This window comes from Nycticebus coucang, chromosome 6 (genome assembly GCF_027406575.1).
Source record: "Nycticebus coucang isolate mNycCou1 chromosome 6, mNycCou1.pri, whole genome shotgun sequence".
Lineage (NCBI taxonomy): Eukaryota > Metazoa > Chordata > Mammalia > Primates > Lorisidae > Nycticebus > Nycticebus coucang.
Genome location: NC_069785.1, coordinates 13,458,338 through 13,476,245, shown reverse-complemented (window position 1 = coordinate 13,476,245; position 17,908 = coordinate 13,458,338). Strand labels below are relative to the sequence as shown.

Genomic DNA, 17,908 nt, shown 5'->3' with positions numbered 1-17,908 from the left:
TGTGGGGTAGTTTGGTTGTTTCTTGCTGATTTGCTTAAGTTCTTTGTAGATTCTGGTAATTGGTTCTTAATCAGAGATATAACATGCAAACATTTTCCTCATTCTGTGGGTTCTATATTTGCTCCTTTGATTGTGTCCTTGGCTGAGCAGAATCTTGTTATTTTGATCAAGTTCCGTATATTTATTTTTGTTTTTGCGATTGCCTTGGGGGATTTTTTCATGAATCATGAATTCTTTGCCTAGACTGATGTAGATAAGGGTTTTTCATACGTTTTCTTCTGTGATTCCTTTAGTTTACTACCTTAGCTCTAAGTCTGTTATCCGTCAGGAGTTAATTTTTGTGAGTGGTGGGAGCTGTGGACCCTCTTTTACAGGTGACTATCCAGTTTTCACAGTAGCATTTATTGATCAGAATAATCCTGGTGTATGTTTTTATCTGTGTTGTCAAAAATCAGATGAGCATATAAAGGTGATGTCTTGTCCTTGTGCTTTGTCCTGATCCATAGGTCTATGTCTCCATTTTGGAGCCAGTAGCATGCAGTTTTGGTTACTATAGCTTTGTAGTATAGCTTGAAGTCTGAGAAAGGGATGCCTCCTGCTTTGTTTTTATCATGTAAAGTTGCCAGGAGCATGGTATATTTTTCCATCTATTTACACCCTCTGCAACTTCTTTGCTCAGTGTTTCATATTCTCCCTATAAAGGCCTGTACCTCATTTGTTAAGTATATTTTTAGTGTTGCTACTGAAGAAGGTATTGCATATTTTGTTTAATTCTCAGCTTGGCTGTTGTTGGGGTACATGAAAGCTACAGATTGGTGTACATTTATTATGCAGTCTGAGACTTTGCTGAATTTATGTATCAATTCCTTGAGTCTGTTGGTTGAATCTTTGGCATTTTCTAGACATAAGATCAGGTCATCAGCAAAGACTGATCATCTAACCTCTTTTTTTCCCCATTCGTATATGCTTGATTTCCTTTTCTTGTCTGATTGCTTTGGCTAAAACTTTCAGTACTAAAATAAAAAGTGTGCTTAAAAAGAGACAAAGGAGCTATAAACATAATATAAAGAATCGTGATTATCTTTGCATAGAGAGAGGAAAGAAAGTGTATTTAGCATAGGAATTATAAGGAACTCAATAATTATTCTGAGGTTTTATTTCTTAGCCTGTGAGATGATTACATAGATGTCCATTGTATTAATATGGAGTATAACTTATATATTTTTTTTTATATGGCACACATTTCCAAAGAAAAAAGTATTTACATAAAGTGTTTTTATGGTAATCATTAGGGTTTTCAAGTAAGGAACTCTTTTTTGTTGTTGTTATTTTATTGTATTTTACAAAGAAAAGAAACATCAGAGTAGCCATAAAAACAGGGGATAGCATAGCATTTTATAGCCCCTAGGGCATCTGAGATGTGTAAAGCTTGAGACAAACAAAACAGTAGAGTCACTCCAAGTTATTTTTCCAGTTCCAATTAAGAAAAAGAAGTCAGTGCATTAAGAATTGTAATTTATCACATTTAACAATTTACACATAAACATCAAATTGAAAGTATTTGGGAACATTTTTTATTTGGTTAAATTCTGAATGGAGTGGCTTAGGAAGTATGCTCAGTAAACTCCAACCCCCACAAGGCATCTGTTGTGTTTTAAAGAAAAGATTTCAAAACCTCTGACCTTTTTTACCAAACTTTCTCAATTCTATAACCATTTGTATAACAGTTAACTGTCGTTGATCTAGTACTCAACATTTAGGAGCCCTTGGTCTCACACTCTTTACTGGAGATACAGACATAAATTACTCAAAGGGCCCCCAAGTATTTATGTCTAGATAGCAGTTAAGTGTGTGAACACATATATTTACCTACGAATTTATACTATTAGGTAATTTATGACCACAACTCTGTGAAAACAGAGCACAAACCCACCCAGTGGCCAAATTATGAAAAGAGATGAATACAAAAAAGTCATACAATAGTGCTACTGAAAAGGAGTAAAATTTAGAAAGATCCCGACATCATAATTCCAATTATGCAACCGAAAGATTCTATGGTTTCATTTTGAACTGTCACTCAGTACTTTACCACATCAAGTCAAACCAGCTTCCCCAAACTCCACACCCCCTTGTCTTATTTATAGAAATATGTATCTTTCTCTCCAGACTTAATATATATTTAATCTATATTAATTGTTTTCCCATATAAATGCATTGCAGTAGTAGCTGTCTACAGAATTAACTGAGAATGCCAAACTGAGAGTCAGCTCTGAGGATGTGGAAACATCTTTCTGTTATGACATCAGGGCAATAGCTAACAAACAGGAGTTGAGATAAGATGAAAAAGAATCAATAGAACATGTCTCAAAACATTAGTAGTGATCCACATATCTATATATATAATATGGAAGATAGTAAGCGTAATGAGAATAAACATCAGAACAGACAGAAATAAATAATTACATTATTACAAGTTTCTGAGTTTGGTGCCTAACACAGTGATTAATACACTGAGAGTAACGGAAAAGCAGAGGAGTGCCAAGTGCTATTTCCAATTCAAGTGTACAGTTTTAAGTTTGATAATGATGACAATAGAAACTAGGAGCTTTGAGACTGTGGAAATGTATGTCCCTCTAGGTGTAAACTAAAATAAAATGCTAACTGCTATTCTTGGGAGCTTAGCCGCCCTTCTCCTCTTCTTCTCTAGGAAAGAAGGTCATTTTCCATCTTGCATTCAGTGAAGAATCTTCACATGACACCCCACTCTAGCATCCTCTCAAGGATTAACTTACAAATATTACTTCCTAGATTCTCCTTCCAAAAATTGCTTAACATTCTAGTTTCTGTGGTGACTGCCCGTCAGAGCTCAAGTGATTTAATTAATATAGCTTTGGCATTTGTGAATAACTAAAATTGGCTGTATATACTTCCTTGAACTATTTGTGAATTTTTCCATCATATGCTTTTTATTTTATTTTTTTATTATTTTTTTTAAATCCTACAATCATTCTTTATTCAGTCAGAAACTCTGTCAGCAGCTTTTTTCATTTTAATTGACATTCAATTATTTTTATTTTTTTAGTTGTGATCTCAAAGAAAACAGTGCCCAAATAGGAGAACAATGTCCCATAGATCAACCTGTAGAGATTTTGTAGTTTGTAAATTGATGATGCTTTTTGAATGTCTTCTGGTTTTGAACTTCAGAATATAATTATCTAAAATCATACTGCAGATGGGGCTCCATCATATGCTTTTTAAATAGTATTTTTATTAGTTCTTATTGACTTTCTTCAATGTTAGGAAAGAAATTTTTACTGCAAGTTCGAAGTAACTCTAAGTTCATTTTAAGAACATCAGAAATAGGATATTTTCCCCCAACTTCAAGTTTGCAGTTTTTTAGCATTCTGCTATTTCTTCTATTTGCTCAATGGCAAGTACTTGAATTAAAATTAGTATTCAAGAACAAGAATATTTATTTTCATGTTTAAAATATAATTTTCAAATGTATGGGATAATTAAAATTGTGGTGACTATTATTTAGATGGAAATGATTAATGTCTTTGGTATTGTCATCCAAAAATAACTTTTGATATGTACACAGTCAGTGAAAGCGGTAACAGCTAAATACCAATAATCTAATCCTCCTTTGGGCAAATTCTTTGAAATAATGCATTTTGGTCATTCTAAATTATAGTTCTACAATTAGCCCTATCATTTTCTCTGTTCTCTTTTATACAAACAATAAATACTGCAATGAGACAAATCCTTTTTTCAAAGGACTGCTTTCAATGTGTTTTTAATGACACCAAATATTCCCTAAAACATTTCTCAGACTTTACTGGACATGAGAATTGCATGTTTTCATTATTTAAAATGAAATATTTGGGATGGCGTCTATGGCTCAAAGGAGCAGGCACCGGACCCATATGCCGGAGGTAGCAGGTTTGAACCCAGCCCAAGCCAAAAACTGAAAAAAAAAAGTAAAATGAAATATTTATTTTCAAATAATTCTCATTGCTCTTAGTGACACCATCTCATTCTATATTGATTTGCAACTTGGAGTTCTCTTCTAGTCTTCTAGTCTACAAAAATTGTCTTCTAAAATGTTTCTGCCAAAATTTTGTATCATGCAATTTTAATTTACTATCAAAGAATATTCACTTTTATGATGGTCATAAATTTTCAGGGAGTAATTTTTTCTTTTAATTATATAATAATAATGTTCTGGTAAAGTAAACAAACCCAAATGTCAAAAACAATAAATTATTTGTCTACAAAGATATTTATAGTGCCTCCATAACTATTCTTTAACAAAGCTCCTAATACAGTCATTAGAAATAGCATTAAATTATTCCAAAGGAAAAAAATATCAAGAGTCACTAATAATGTGTTCTTTACAATTTCAGATTTCCTCAGATCTCAACATATCACCGAAACCATGATTAGTAAGACTTTGATGCAAAGGAAAAGAGCAAAGCAACATCAGTAATTCACAAATATTTTAATGTTGATAATTCCTTCTCAGTTTATTAAAATGGTTGAAAGCATTCTAATATAAATTTTTGAATTAGTAATGACAGGTACCTTCATATCAATAGTAATTTTATTGTGCAACATTTTAATACTCTATATTTTTTATAAAATATGCCACCAAAATTTGCATTACAGAAACAACAGCAATATGTTAGGGCAATCACCTCTTCAATGTGTGAAGTATAATGAACTTATATAATATTAATGAACTTAATTAGCCTCAGTAGTAATCTATAGAGAATAATTTCTTTCCAGAGATCTTTTGAAGGTAGAGGGAAGATAAAATATTGGATAATTAATCCATACTCAGTAAGGTAAGTAAATAAGACAAACTTTACTCTTCCCCATAATTCTGGCTATTTACATTTGGAGAATTGTCTGATGTGTACTGTCACTAATGTTTTTATTCTCTTTCATTCTTTCAACCACCTTTGTTCTATTTCTTTACATGCTGTGGTTTTTAATGTAATGTTCAGCCCATTTATTTTTTTATCTGTTTTCACTTTCTATGAAATTATCTTAAAATTGTACTATTTACTCTATTTTTGAATTTTAATTTGTATATTAAATAAACTCTCATATTTTTATCTCAAGATATTTAAAACTGATCGAATTATACACAACTTCTTTGTTCTTTACTTGGATCATGATTCTCTATTGACCTTGACAGTTTTGGAAGTTTTACAGTGTTATAGTCCTCCTGATAATTGTTTTGGTATTGCTAACACTTCTTCTAATTTAACAATAACCCAACAAGTAGGGACAATAGAAAGACGAGTGTACCAAATATAGTATATTGAAAAATAGCAGTTGCATCATCTTTAATGTTTTTTTTTTTGTTGTTGTTGTTGTTTGTTTTGGTAAAGACAGAGTTTCACTATTGCCCTCGGTAGAGTGCCATGGCATCACACAGCTCACAGCAACCTCCAACTCCTGGGCTTAAGTGATTCTCTTGCCTCAGCCTCCCGAGTAGCTGGGACAACAGGCACCCACCATAATGCCTGGCTATTTTTTGTTATTGCAATTTGGCTGGGGCCGGGTTTGAACCCACCACCTTTGGTATATGGGGCCGGCACCCTACCCACTGAGCACAGGTGCTGCCCATAGTGTTTTTTTTTGGCTGGGGCAGTTTTGAATCTGCCACCTCCAGTATATGGGGCCAGTGCCCTACTCCTTGAGCCACAGGCGCCGCCCCTCAGTTGCAACATCTTGTAGAACTCATCTAGAAATAGCAAATGAAAGTAGAATTCTAGCTGGCTGAGTAAAAATAAATTAAAGGTTAATAGTGGCCTCAGACAGAGTCTGTAGGAAATTGGAGCTAGGGAGTTAAGTATATAATTGCAGGGACTAGCGAAGTGGGAGAAGGTAAAAAGAGGTGCTATAATAAAGGAAATTATGGAAGGTAAATTTGTAAATTTTGTTGAACCTTACCTCCATTTTCTTCCCCTCACATGCCCAAAATGTGGTGCCTAGGGTGAAGAAGGTTAAAGTTCAAGTTAGGCTAACGCAGGTGCCGTAATTAAAAAACCTCAGTGTAGAGTCCTTAGGCTGTGTTCAAAGCTAATTATATTTGGCTGTTTTCTGTTTGATTGATTTTCTCAGAGTTAAAAAGAAAAAAAAAAGAGAATCATTAACACAGTGGAGAATATAATTCAAGACTCTCTAATGTAACCACTATAGCATTTTCTGATGACCTTTTGTGACAACCCAAATATTATTTATAAGGCTTTAAAAATCATGGTACAGTATTTTGGGATTCAAGCCAGTACTCAACTATATTAGAGCTACTTCATCGAGCAAATATAAATTGATTTTAGTTGTAAGTGTGGTCTTACTTACCTTAAATTATTTAAGCATCACTTATAAATGTATTCAGCACTAAATGACAGCTGGAATCTTTGTCTTCAAAAATAGAATATTTCGCTTTACCAGAGTTAGAAATCCTAGATTCATTATGAGAAGCTGACACAGCACTATGTTTTCTGGTTTGCACAGAGACTATACTGCAAACAACAGCTGATAACACGTTCTAGAAGATATATATTTAAGTTTATATAATATTTAACATTGTAATTTTATAATATATTTCTTTCAATTGGTAATAATGCATTTATATAGTTTTAGATATGTGATATGTGATAGATGTGTGGAGCCTGATTCTCATTGGAACTCATGGCCCTGGATAGAAATGTTAAGTAAGAAACTTTACTTAACAGTAACTTCAGCACCATCATCCTTAGGTTCTTGTCTATGCTGTCTCACAGTTCAGAAATTTGACTATGCAAGGGCACACAAGGCTACATTACGTTCAATGCACAGACATGAGGCGGTGTTTTTCATAGAACTTTACTTAAGTGGCAGACTTTTTAATTTTCTTATAGAACAAAGGTAGAACTAATGGAGGTCAAGCCATATTCTCATGCCACTGATATATTTTCAGAAGATTTAAGTGCTCAGTAAATAGGTAACAAATGCTTTGAAGTTCTCCTTAAGTAATAAATAAATTTGCCTTTGGAATATTAAAATGCCTAGAAAACTCAGTAAAAGCTTTAGCCAAACATCCATGTAATTATAAAGACTGCTCTAGATAACATATAACACCACTTGTATATGGATTCCATCCCAGTGGTAGGTTGAATTAAACTTAGTTTCTCGTTTGTCACCACATATTAAACAATCAGGTTAGGAAGAAAGCTGTCCCATTAGTTTAGAGGCATCAAACTGTCAATAATTAGCACAAGACTGAAGTAGACAGTCTTGTGTCTGTACCCTTCTGTGTGGCTTTAGAGAAAATTGTTCAAATGGAATAAACTTTCATTTAAAATCCAAACCCCAAATCTCATTACCATAAAAGGATCTAAAAATGTTTAAGTGTTAAAAATTGGTAACTTAAAAGTTGAGGGAAAAGAAAAGGCTAATGCTTAAATATCTGTATTATTGTTAAATAAAGCATAATTATTTTCCCATCTGAGAAAATAAGATCATTGTATTTTCAAAGTCAGGAAGGTGACTTTCCTAGAGAAACATAATGAATCAAAATGCATATGACGGCATGGAATCGGTAATAAATACTTGTTGGAAGAATAGATACAATTAATATGAAGGGAAATTATTTTGTAAGTCTTTAAAGAATAAACCATCAATTTCATAAGGGTAAAGAGTAGAGTATATTTGTGGGGTTTTTTAAAATTTAAATCATCAAAATAACTTCTCTCCTTGAATTCGTAACTAACATCAATTGGGTATTAGCCTAAAGATCAATTGGAAAAAGTATCAACTTTAACAATGTTTTTCATTTACTCACCTAAGTCCAGATAATCTTATTTTAACTAACTTGACCAGATCCTTGGTTGAATTAACTAGTTAAATCTATCCAATGAAAATCTTCATCATTATATTTATAAATGCCTAACTTCAAACTTGGTAATAATTTCACTTAATCAATATTTAAATCTAGGTTCATGTATCAGAGAGTCCCAAACCTATGCCTTAAGTTCTGGCACCTTTTTTCTGGCAGGCATATTGTTACATGTATATTAACACCAGAGAATAGCTCTAAAAACTGTCAAAGGGATCTATAACATGTCAAAGAGGTAGCATGATCCACAGGTGAACACTACATGATTCAAATGAGACAAAACTTTGATTTTGGTTCTATTTCTGCTGCAACTGACACAACAAATAGTACTACTAAAACTAAAGTTAGTAAGAATTGTGTGCTTGCTATGTGCCAGGTACATTTTTTGTCATATAATATTCATTAATGCAGAATATTCATAGAAGAGTTTTATTAGTTAGGATATAAGCTTTTCTGTGTTTTAAAAGCTTAATGAAAATTTTAAAAGGTTTTAAACTTTTTGTGCCCTTAGAGGCACAAATCAAATCCAAATATTCCACTATCCCCTGTCACTCTCAATTCATGTCACGTGTGACTCAACTTAGTTTCTCCAGTATCAAATATCATTAGAACAATGGCACCATACTATATTTGACTAGTAAATGTAATATGTGACTAGTAAATGTTATATGTATTTTTATTTTAAAAATTTCATCATAATAGGCAGGGTTCTTTTCGTTGTTGTTTTGTTTTGTTGTGTTTTGTTTTTTTCAGTTTTGGCCAGGGTTGGGTTTGAACCCACCATCTCCAACATATGGAACTGGCGCCCACAATAGGCAGTCTTTTTCTAAAATTAGTTTCAATATAACTTTAAAGTTATGGTGGTTATGAAAAAATTTACTGGGGACTTTGTTTTTATTTATGCAAATTTATGGTGTACATGTGAAATTTTTTTGCATGTATATAATAATACGTGTGATAAAGTTAGAGTATTTCAGCTGTCCATCTCCGGAGCACATTATTTTTTGTTAAGCATAGTCATGTTACTTCATTGAGTTTCACTCTATCTTCCCCTATGTTTGTGTCCTTTAACCCCCTTCTCTTCATCCTCCCCTCCCCATCCCTCACCCTTCCAGGCTCTGTTAACTTTTTCTATGCTTTTCTTCTCTGTGATCAAATTGTTTAGCTCTCCCACATGAATGAGAACATGCAATATTTATCTTTTAGCTCCTGGATTATTAAACCTAAGATAATGACTTCTGGTTCTACCTACATTGCTGAAAACAACATGATTTCATTCTTTTTCATGAGTGAATATTATTCGATCATGTATCTTTACCACATTGTCTTTATCCATTTATGGACATTTCATTTGGGTCCATGTCTTTGTTGCGTGTGTGGTGCTGCAGGAAACGTGAGTGCAGGTGTCTCTTTGATTTATCAAAAACTTATGTTTTTCCATTGAGCACTTCTTAAGTGTTTTGTATGTACAATTTTAATTTGCTGACACTGGAGCTAGATCTGATGATCACTATTTTATGGTCGATAAAACTGAGGCTCACTTCAGTTAATGAATGGCCCAGGTCATGCTGTTTCTAAGCAGCAAAGTCATGCATTAAAATCAGGTCTGTATGATTCCTGGACATACAAATTGCTTCTCATATACATATATGTGTCTAGGGGGGTATGTGTATTTATGTGTGTGTGTGTGCACAGGTGTGTATACCAGAGGTGGCTAGTGATGGGTTTGAGGAGCAGATCAAATGACTGCTCATTGAACCTCCTCAACCTTCTGGAATGGCGTGTGTCTGTATTACAAAGGCAGCGCGGCCAGAAGCAATCGGGGCTCAGAAGGAAACAAGGTATGGGTGTAGCTGTTGATCAGGGATGCTCTTCTCTGGCCACACCTTCGTCAGTGAAACATCCCAGCTAGACGTGAAAGAAGGCTTCCTGATTATCTGAACTCGCCTCTACACACTCTATTATGAAGGCGACATCTGTGGGGGTTAAGGTTGTCATGCATACTGACATGGATTGAATCCCATCTGATGTGTGCAGGCGGCTGCCTGTGGAGCTGGGAATGACGATGGCTCTGTGTCCTGTGAGTCAAACTGTTCCAAGAGCCCTTCCACCCCTGACTGCAGATCGCATTCTTACGTCTCTCTTTTTTCTCCACTTGACCTGGATGAAGGAGGTATCATAACCCCCATCAACACCACCACCACCTTGGACTCTTCTTAAATTGTTTCACCCCTAACCTACAGAACTTCAGGACACCAGCCTAACCCACTTTTTCCTCACCCTGTGCTCTCCAGGCACCAGAAGGAATCCCCTCTGGAGTCTCTATACCCCCCAAAGGAGCCTCTTCCTTTTATCCCCCCTTTTTATATACTGAGCACAGAATAAATTTTTATCAGTCTATATATCTTTTATTGATTTAATTATTTAAGACAAAGTCTCACTCTATTGCCCTCAGTAGAGAGCTGTGGTGGCATCATCGCTCACAGGAACTTTCTACTCTTGGGATTGAGCAATCCTCTTGCTTCAGCCTCCCAAGTACTTGGGACTACAGGTGTGCACCATTATGCCCGGCTAGTTTTTCTATTTTAGTAGAGATGGGGTCTCAGTCTTGCTCAGGCTGGTCTTGAACTCCTGAGGTAAAGCAATCCATCCGCCTCAGCCTCCAAGAGTGCTAGGATTACAGGCATGAGCCACCGCAATGGCCTTAATGTTTTATATATTTCTGGGTTTACATACAAAAACATGTTTGTATATGTATAAAAAGGATATTTTTCTTTTATTGCACAAAATAGAGTACCGTATTTACCTCATAAATCAGTGAATCAGAATTATTGTCCCCTGTTATTAAATACTGTTATTAAATCCTCCTTGAAAATATAGTATGAAAGTTTCATAGAATACATATTTTAATAACTGCATTAAAATTAATGAAACCATATCCCAATTTATTACCATAAATTTTTTCATATGTGGTATAAACACAACTATGAGAAATTCTTACAACTACTTCTGGTCACCAGTGGTATTGCCATTTTGGAGACTTTTGATGACTGTAACCCAAAAGGTATTCAGAAATGTTGGATTAAGTTAACTTCCCACCAGCAATGCCTGGTAGTTCCTATCTTACTAAACATGAGAACTAAAATGAGAATTATCATTACAGGAAAGAAGGTCTGATCAGTTTCTAGTCTGGAAAATATATTGTAAGTTTGTAGGTAATCCTTGCGTAGTAATGAATTTGGTCGATTTTGACATGTTTCTTGGTCTCCATTTCCATATTTTTCCTGAAATTTTCAGTATTTGCATATTAATTTATAAAGACTATTAAACATATCAATAACTCATTTTCGTGTGTACTGACATTTTGTAAGCTTGTCATTTGCCTTATATTTTCATATAATAATTTGCAAACATTGAGCTTCAATTTATCTGTTGTTAAATACATGGATTTCTTTGTACCCTTTGTTTTAATATTTACAAAGTTTTTGCTAATACTCACTAGTGTTTTCTTCAAATTTTTATGTTGTTTAACAATTTACTTTTCTTTGAACTTTCTACCAGGAAATATTTCTTTGTTGTATAGCACATGAGGTACATATTTAAAATTTTTTTAATTTAAAAATTTTCCCATTTATATCATTTGTTCAATAATTTCTGCATTCTTTATTGATTTTGTATTCACAAATCACTTTCTGTTATATATACATGGACACACAAACATAATCTGTTTCTGCACACAAATCTGTTGTATTAATTTGGCTGATGCCACATCAATTTTTCCATTCTTGAGGGGACTTTTTTTACTATATAATACATGTATAACTATAGGTTCTTTTAGAACTCTTCTTATTTTCTAAAATTATTCTGTACTATTCTTAATAAACTATAAAAGAATTGAGGGAGAGAGAGTGTCTACTCATTTGAATCTTCGTCTCTAAGAAAATGATGTGATTTATTCAAGTCTTCTCTCATCTCTGAGTTAAGATTTATAATTTTTGTCTTATGATTCTGTACTTCCCTTGTTACTTAGGGGTAATTTTAAAAAGAAAACAAGTTTTATTTTGGCTATTTTTCCTGTGTTCTCGCTAACTTTATGACAAACCAGCTTGAATTGCAAGATCGTTTCTCCAAGTATTCCCTTCAGTTGTATATCCAGGATGGAAATTCAGATACTCTCTCTGATACACACCAGGTCTTGATTTTCAAGTCCATCTTACTACTTGTCTGTGTACCTTTAGCAAGGTTCTCTTTACCTCTATTTCTTCCTCTATCAGATAGTAATATTAACAGAATAATTTATCAAGGTTTCTTCTTAAACATAAGTAACTTAATGCACAAAACAGTAAAATGATTATTACAATGTCAAATAATTTCATCTTCAATTACAAAATTCCTAGTCTCGAATATAAAATGTTAGCTATTATTACTAACATAATATCTTACCATAAAAATGCAGTAAGGATATTGATTTAATTGGAAGTTGGTACAGTGATGAAAGGGAGCAGAGACACCCACAAATGTGTTTGGGAGAGTCAAATTAATAGATTTATGCAGACATCACATACAGTCAGGCATCCAGAATTTGATCACTCTTGTCAAAACAATGAAAAATATCATTTGATGCTGGAGAGAACTCTGACAGCTGAAAAACCATAATCTCTAGTGGCAATTATTATTTTAATAAAGTTGAAAAGTTTATCCATTGTGATAATGATTTTCTCATTATTTATATAAATAAATAATATGAATAAACATATTAAATGTAAATTATATAAATAATAGTAAAACATCAATATAGTAAAATCAGTAGTTTTAAAAATCTTCATAGATTTCATTTTATGGAAAAATAGTATTTTGAGAAAGGGCACAAACAACTTTAAGGTGAAATGAACCAGCATTTATTATATTATTTATACATTATTTTAATCATTATTCATTCCTGATCTGGAAAAATGATGGATTAAAAAAATCTACACATCTTTCAGCTGTATTATTTAGACTCGTTGAATGTAAAAATTAATATAATGATTCAAACAAACAAAAAGGATGAACGATTAGAAAGTCCAAAGTTGGTAGAAATGAAAAGAAAATGTTAAGCACAGCCGCTGTTGGTGGAACTGTGACATCACCCTGCTTTGGGAGAGGAGACAAATAATGATCAGGCGATGTTGTGTAAAGGTCCTGTGTTCACACGCACAGTCATGGGTTAAGATTTGGGATCTGCAGCAAACTGAAAGCGGGAAATGAAAAATACATAAAACCTAACTCTTAAAAGGCTGAATCAGTATAAAAGGAAGCCCCAGAAAAATATCTGCCTGTTTTTATAGGCAGAAGACTAAAAGCACCTACTTCTTCCTGTTTTGAAGGGTAGTTGATGGGAGTATCTCCTCTAAAACCTCAAAACTAAGAGTTTCAGAATCCTTGTGGTTAAAGAATCTTCAAGCAGAAAAGAAACATCAGAAATGGTGGCAGGATGCTGTTATAAGGGTAATCCCTGGCCGATGCAACAAGCAAAGAAACTTTGGGAAGGACCAAATCACTCTAAAAGACAGGTAAATACTTTTACGCATTAGGTAAAACTACAGAAGGGTATTGACAACGCTAAACTAAACACAAAGTAGCACTTAATTAGATTTATATTTAGGTATTCTAACCTCAGAGGCCGAGGGCAATAGAATAATATCATCAAAGTTACATCAAAAATAACTCAATTTCTATATCCCATTGAACTAACTTCAGAATAAGGGTCAAAACTTTTTCTGGAAAAAAAAATATTGTGTCATTCAGTCATAGAACAGAAAATTGAATCTAGATGAAACAAAGGAATGTAGAAGCAACACCACACACTTTAATTGGTAGGTACCAATCGGAACAATCATAAACTGATAATGATAATTATTATCAAATAGGTGAACCGAGGTAAAACAAGGTAAGATTAGTTGATTAAAGTTTAAAAATTCTAACTTTATATTATGTGGAAGAAGGCTCGTAGAAACAGCGATTAAGACGTTTCTGATGTCAAAATTCGTTGTGAAAATGTAAAATGAACTGTTAAAAATACAAATGTAGAAACTTTAATTGTCAAAGCGAAAGAGGAAATAGGTAATGAAGAAAATATGATACATTTTATGTCCTGGAATGTAAATGAATGAAATAGGAAAGGTGTATCAAATTCAAAGTTGAAACTAAGATACTAGAAATTATCACTATAGGTGTATATATATATGAGTGTGTGCGTATAATACATACTATCTGTAATATATAACCACAATACATAATAAGTGCATATTACTCACAATGTATACTTAGAAATAAAGATTGGAGAGTTAAAATATTGAATGAATAAATCTATATATATGTATATACATTCGTGTATATATATAAATGGTACCAAATTAATATACATTTTAAGAAAGAAAAAAACTGTATTAAAATTATAATAGTATATACTGGTAATGTTTGTTATCTTGAATATTTGTTCTACATCTCTTGTTATCGCAGAAGGCAAAAGGAAAGTGACTCTCATATCACAATTTTAACACCGCTTGTTCCTTTCTTAAAAAGTGCATACTTTTCTGGCTCCTTCCATATATAGACTAAAAAACGTATGTGAATGTAGGTGAAACTGGTAATAAAGATAATTACATATATCTTGTACCACTTCAAGATTAAACTTTTTGCAACCTATATATTGGTACAAAACATTGAAATAATAAAGCAAACTCATTGAAATAATAAAGCAAAACATAACTAGAATTGACGAAAAATGAACATGTTTAACAAATTTTATCTTAAAAAGCATATGTAGAATATTAGTCTAACAAGTTGGGAAATTTTTTTTTAGACATCCCTGGGATATTTAGAAACACTGACAATATGTTAATCTACAAAAGAAAGCGGGGAATTAATAAGGAATTTACACAGAATGTGATTTCTTATCCAAGGGAGTTATCAAACTCATTAATGAAGGGATCAGACTCAACATTTTACTTTAAGGAATGTAAAAGGTATTTCAAAGAATTCATTACAAAAATTCATATATAAAATATGTCACATGATTGCACAATATTGCAGTATTTCTGGGACAAAACAGGTACAAGGATATAGCAGGATGTAGCATTGAGAAGGAAATTTCTTTTTCTTTTTTCTCTCTTTTTTTTTTTTTTTTGCAGTTTATGGCTGGGACTGGGCTTGAACCCGCCACCTCTGGCATATGGGGCCAGTGCCCCACTCCTTTGAGCCACAAGCCCCACCCAAGAAGGAAATTTATAAGGATAGATTCATATACTGTAAAAGAAGAAAGATTGCATATTAATGTATGCTATTGAAGGGGCCACACCCACTATCATCTTTTCAGGATCAAAAGACATTTGACAGACTTTAAATCATTTTAGTAATGGCATATCTATTATATTATATACAATAGCTATCTATTAATTGGACAAATCTTTACAGAATAGAGAGAACAGAATCTTCAATTTAGGTAAATTTTGTAACCTTTCAGTTAGTTGATAGACTTTTCTTTCAATATGTGCTCTTTATAACAAGAAGGCTGTTATAATCATGAAAGAGAACAAAATATACATTAGAAAAGAAAATAAACAGCTTAGAAAAATATTTAACTGAAAGAGTAAATAGTTACTTGAGTAAGTGGAATCAGTAAAAAAGCACAGGGTCTTCTGCTTCTTTTCGTGGTGTTCAGGATTTTACCTTTGAACTTTTAGTATTATCATGTTGTTTATGGAATTTCGATGCATTTTGTATCTCTTAAAAGTATGTCTCTTTTAAAAAAGAAATTACAATTGCATTCTAAGTACATGACTTAATTTTTATAGGAAAAAGCCAGGGGAAAGATTATACCTGCTTAAAATGGGACATAATCTTAAAGGAAAGCAGCTCCTTTTTACAAAGCCAGAAAAACCAGTGCAGGAATTGTAGGCTCTGTTGTTTATTCCTGTGTGGAACACTTATTACGATTTGGCCCAGAGATTCAAATTATAAAGCTTGGTGATGGACAATCAGGCATGATTTACTGTGGAAGGCGATAGGGGATGAGGTTTTCGACAATGTGGCAGATGGAAATTGGAAAACCATTACAGTTGAGAAATGCAAAAATGTGGCTTCGTATGATGATCATAACTCACCTCCAGCTCCACTCTGTGATAATGGTGGAAATGCCATGATTGTTGCCTTTAGGCTTTTCAAACAAATACTTTCTTCCCATAAAGCTTCTTACCCACCTTCGTGCTTGTGAACAGACACATTTAAGAAAACACATACACATAAAGAAAAGGTATTTCTTTTCCTATACATTCTCATGTATATAGCAAATTTACATTTTTTTAATTTGATGAATAATCTTTGATGTTCAATGTAATAACAAAATCATTTGTTTTTCCAATTCAATATATAAATTTGATAATACATGTATATATACAGTATCTGTCCCAAGACAATACCATTCTTTTTCTTTTTTTTTTTATTGTAGAATTATCTTTTTATATTGGGTAAAAACCCACAGTCATTTTGGGAGCTGTAATTAAGATTTAACAGCATTATAATTCTAACAAATAAATATCCTTGTGAGATAAATATAGTAATATTTAATGGGTATTTTGGAACCCGACAGTATTAAGACTACAAATCACACTAGCCTATATCTATCACCAATGACTCATACTGTTTCTTTCTAATGAATTGACCATTACATTTCCAAAGTTCTGAAATGGCCAACAGACCATAGAAAGATAATTCTTTAGGCTCCTGCTTGAAACCAACAGCTTCAGCAAACTGCTGGCCTTGATTCAGGGCCAAGACAATACCATTCATATTACCATGAATAAAAGCCATCAAAAATACATATTGATCTTGAAAGATGTAATTTTAAACTATGTCTTACACTATCCATAAAAATAACATTTTAACAATACTATGCAAAATGATTATGTTCCGAAAATGCTGTGGCGTCACAGCTCACAGCAACCTCAAATGCTTGGGCTCAAGTGATTCTCTTGCCTCAGCCTCCCAAGTAGCTGGTACTACAGACCCCTGCCACAATGCCCATCTATTTTTTGGTTGTTGTTGTCATTGTTGTTTGGCAGGCTTGAGCTGGATTCAAATCCACCAGCTCTGGTGTATGTGGCTGGTGCCCTAGCCGCTGAGCTACAGGCGCCAAGCCTTAAGATAATTTTTTTCGTTTTGAAATTTAATAACAATAGCAATGTTTAAGATAAGAACTAGAAACAAAAACCTTATAAAGAAAGAATGAACATAAATACATTTAGAAAAGGAATCAGACAATTGCTACATTGAAATATTAAGCAATAATAATAATATAATGCAAAGAAAGTAACATTCACATTGTCAAATAAGAGTATGTCTATTATAGAATGCTTTGACTCTGAGATTTAGTATAGAGTCATCAGTTAACTTCTTTTTCTTTAAGTAATAAAAAATAGACAACTAATATTAATAAATAAAAGTAAAAGATAATTAAAAAAAACAACAGATCATGCTAAATCCTATAGACAATAGAAAAAGAAGACATACATCAGAATCATTCTACTTGATCTGGGTACACCTGATATTAAAATTGGAGAAAATATATTACAAGGGAGAAATTACAAACATATGTCACTTATAAGTGAGGATACAATATCCTAAACAGCATATTAACAAGTTGAGTTAAAAATTAATGATTAAGTAATATACTTTGGTCAAAATTAAAACCAATTTATGTGAAAATTAGTCACTATTTTCTTTTCTTTTCTTGTTATTTTTTTTCTTCATTTCCTTTCCCTCACCCCTTTCCTCCTTCTCTGTCTGCTCTCCCCTTCCCCCAGGCCCCACTGTGTCATTAATTGTCATTAATTATCTTCAAATCAAAATCGAGAACATAAAATTCATACTTCTCCATTCCTGTAATGCTTCACTAAGAATAATGTGTTCCACTTCCATCCAGGTTAGTACAAGTGCTGCAAAATCTCCATTTTTTATGGATGAATAATATTCCACGGT

At 33.0% G+C, this 17,908-nt stretch overlaps 1 non-coding gene across 1 annotated transcript; it reads right to left on the bottom strand.

Annotated features, from left to right (window-relative positions):
- Nucleotides 1-16,568: 16,568 nt before the first annotated feature.
- On the bottom strand, nucleotides 16,569-16,705 carry LOC128589483 (small nucleolar RNA SNORA2/SNORA34 family). Its single transcript, XR_008381050.1, has one exon. It is a non-coding gene; the product is annotated as a small nucleolar RNA SNORA2/SNORA34 family (small nucleolar RNA).
- Between the last annotated feature and the right edge of the window lie 1,203 nt (nucleotides 16,706-17,908).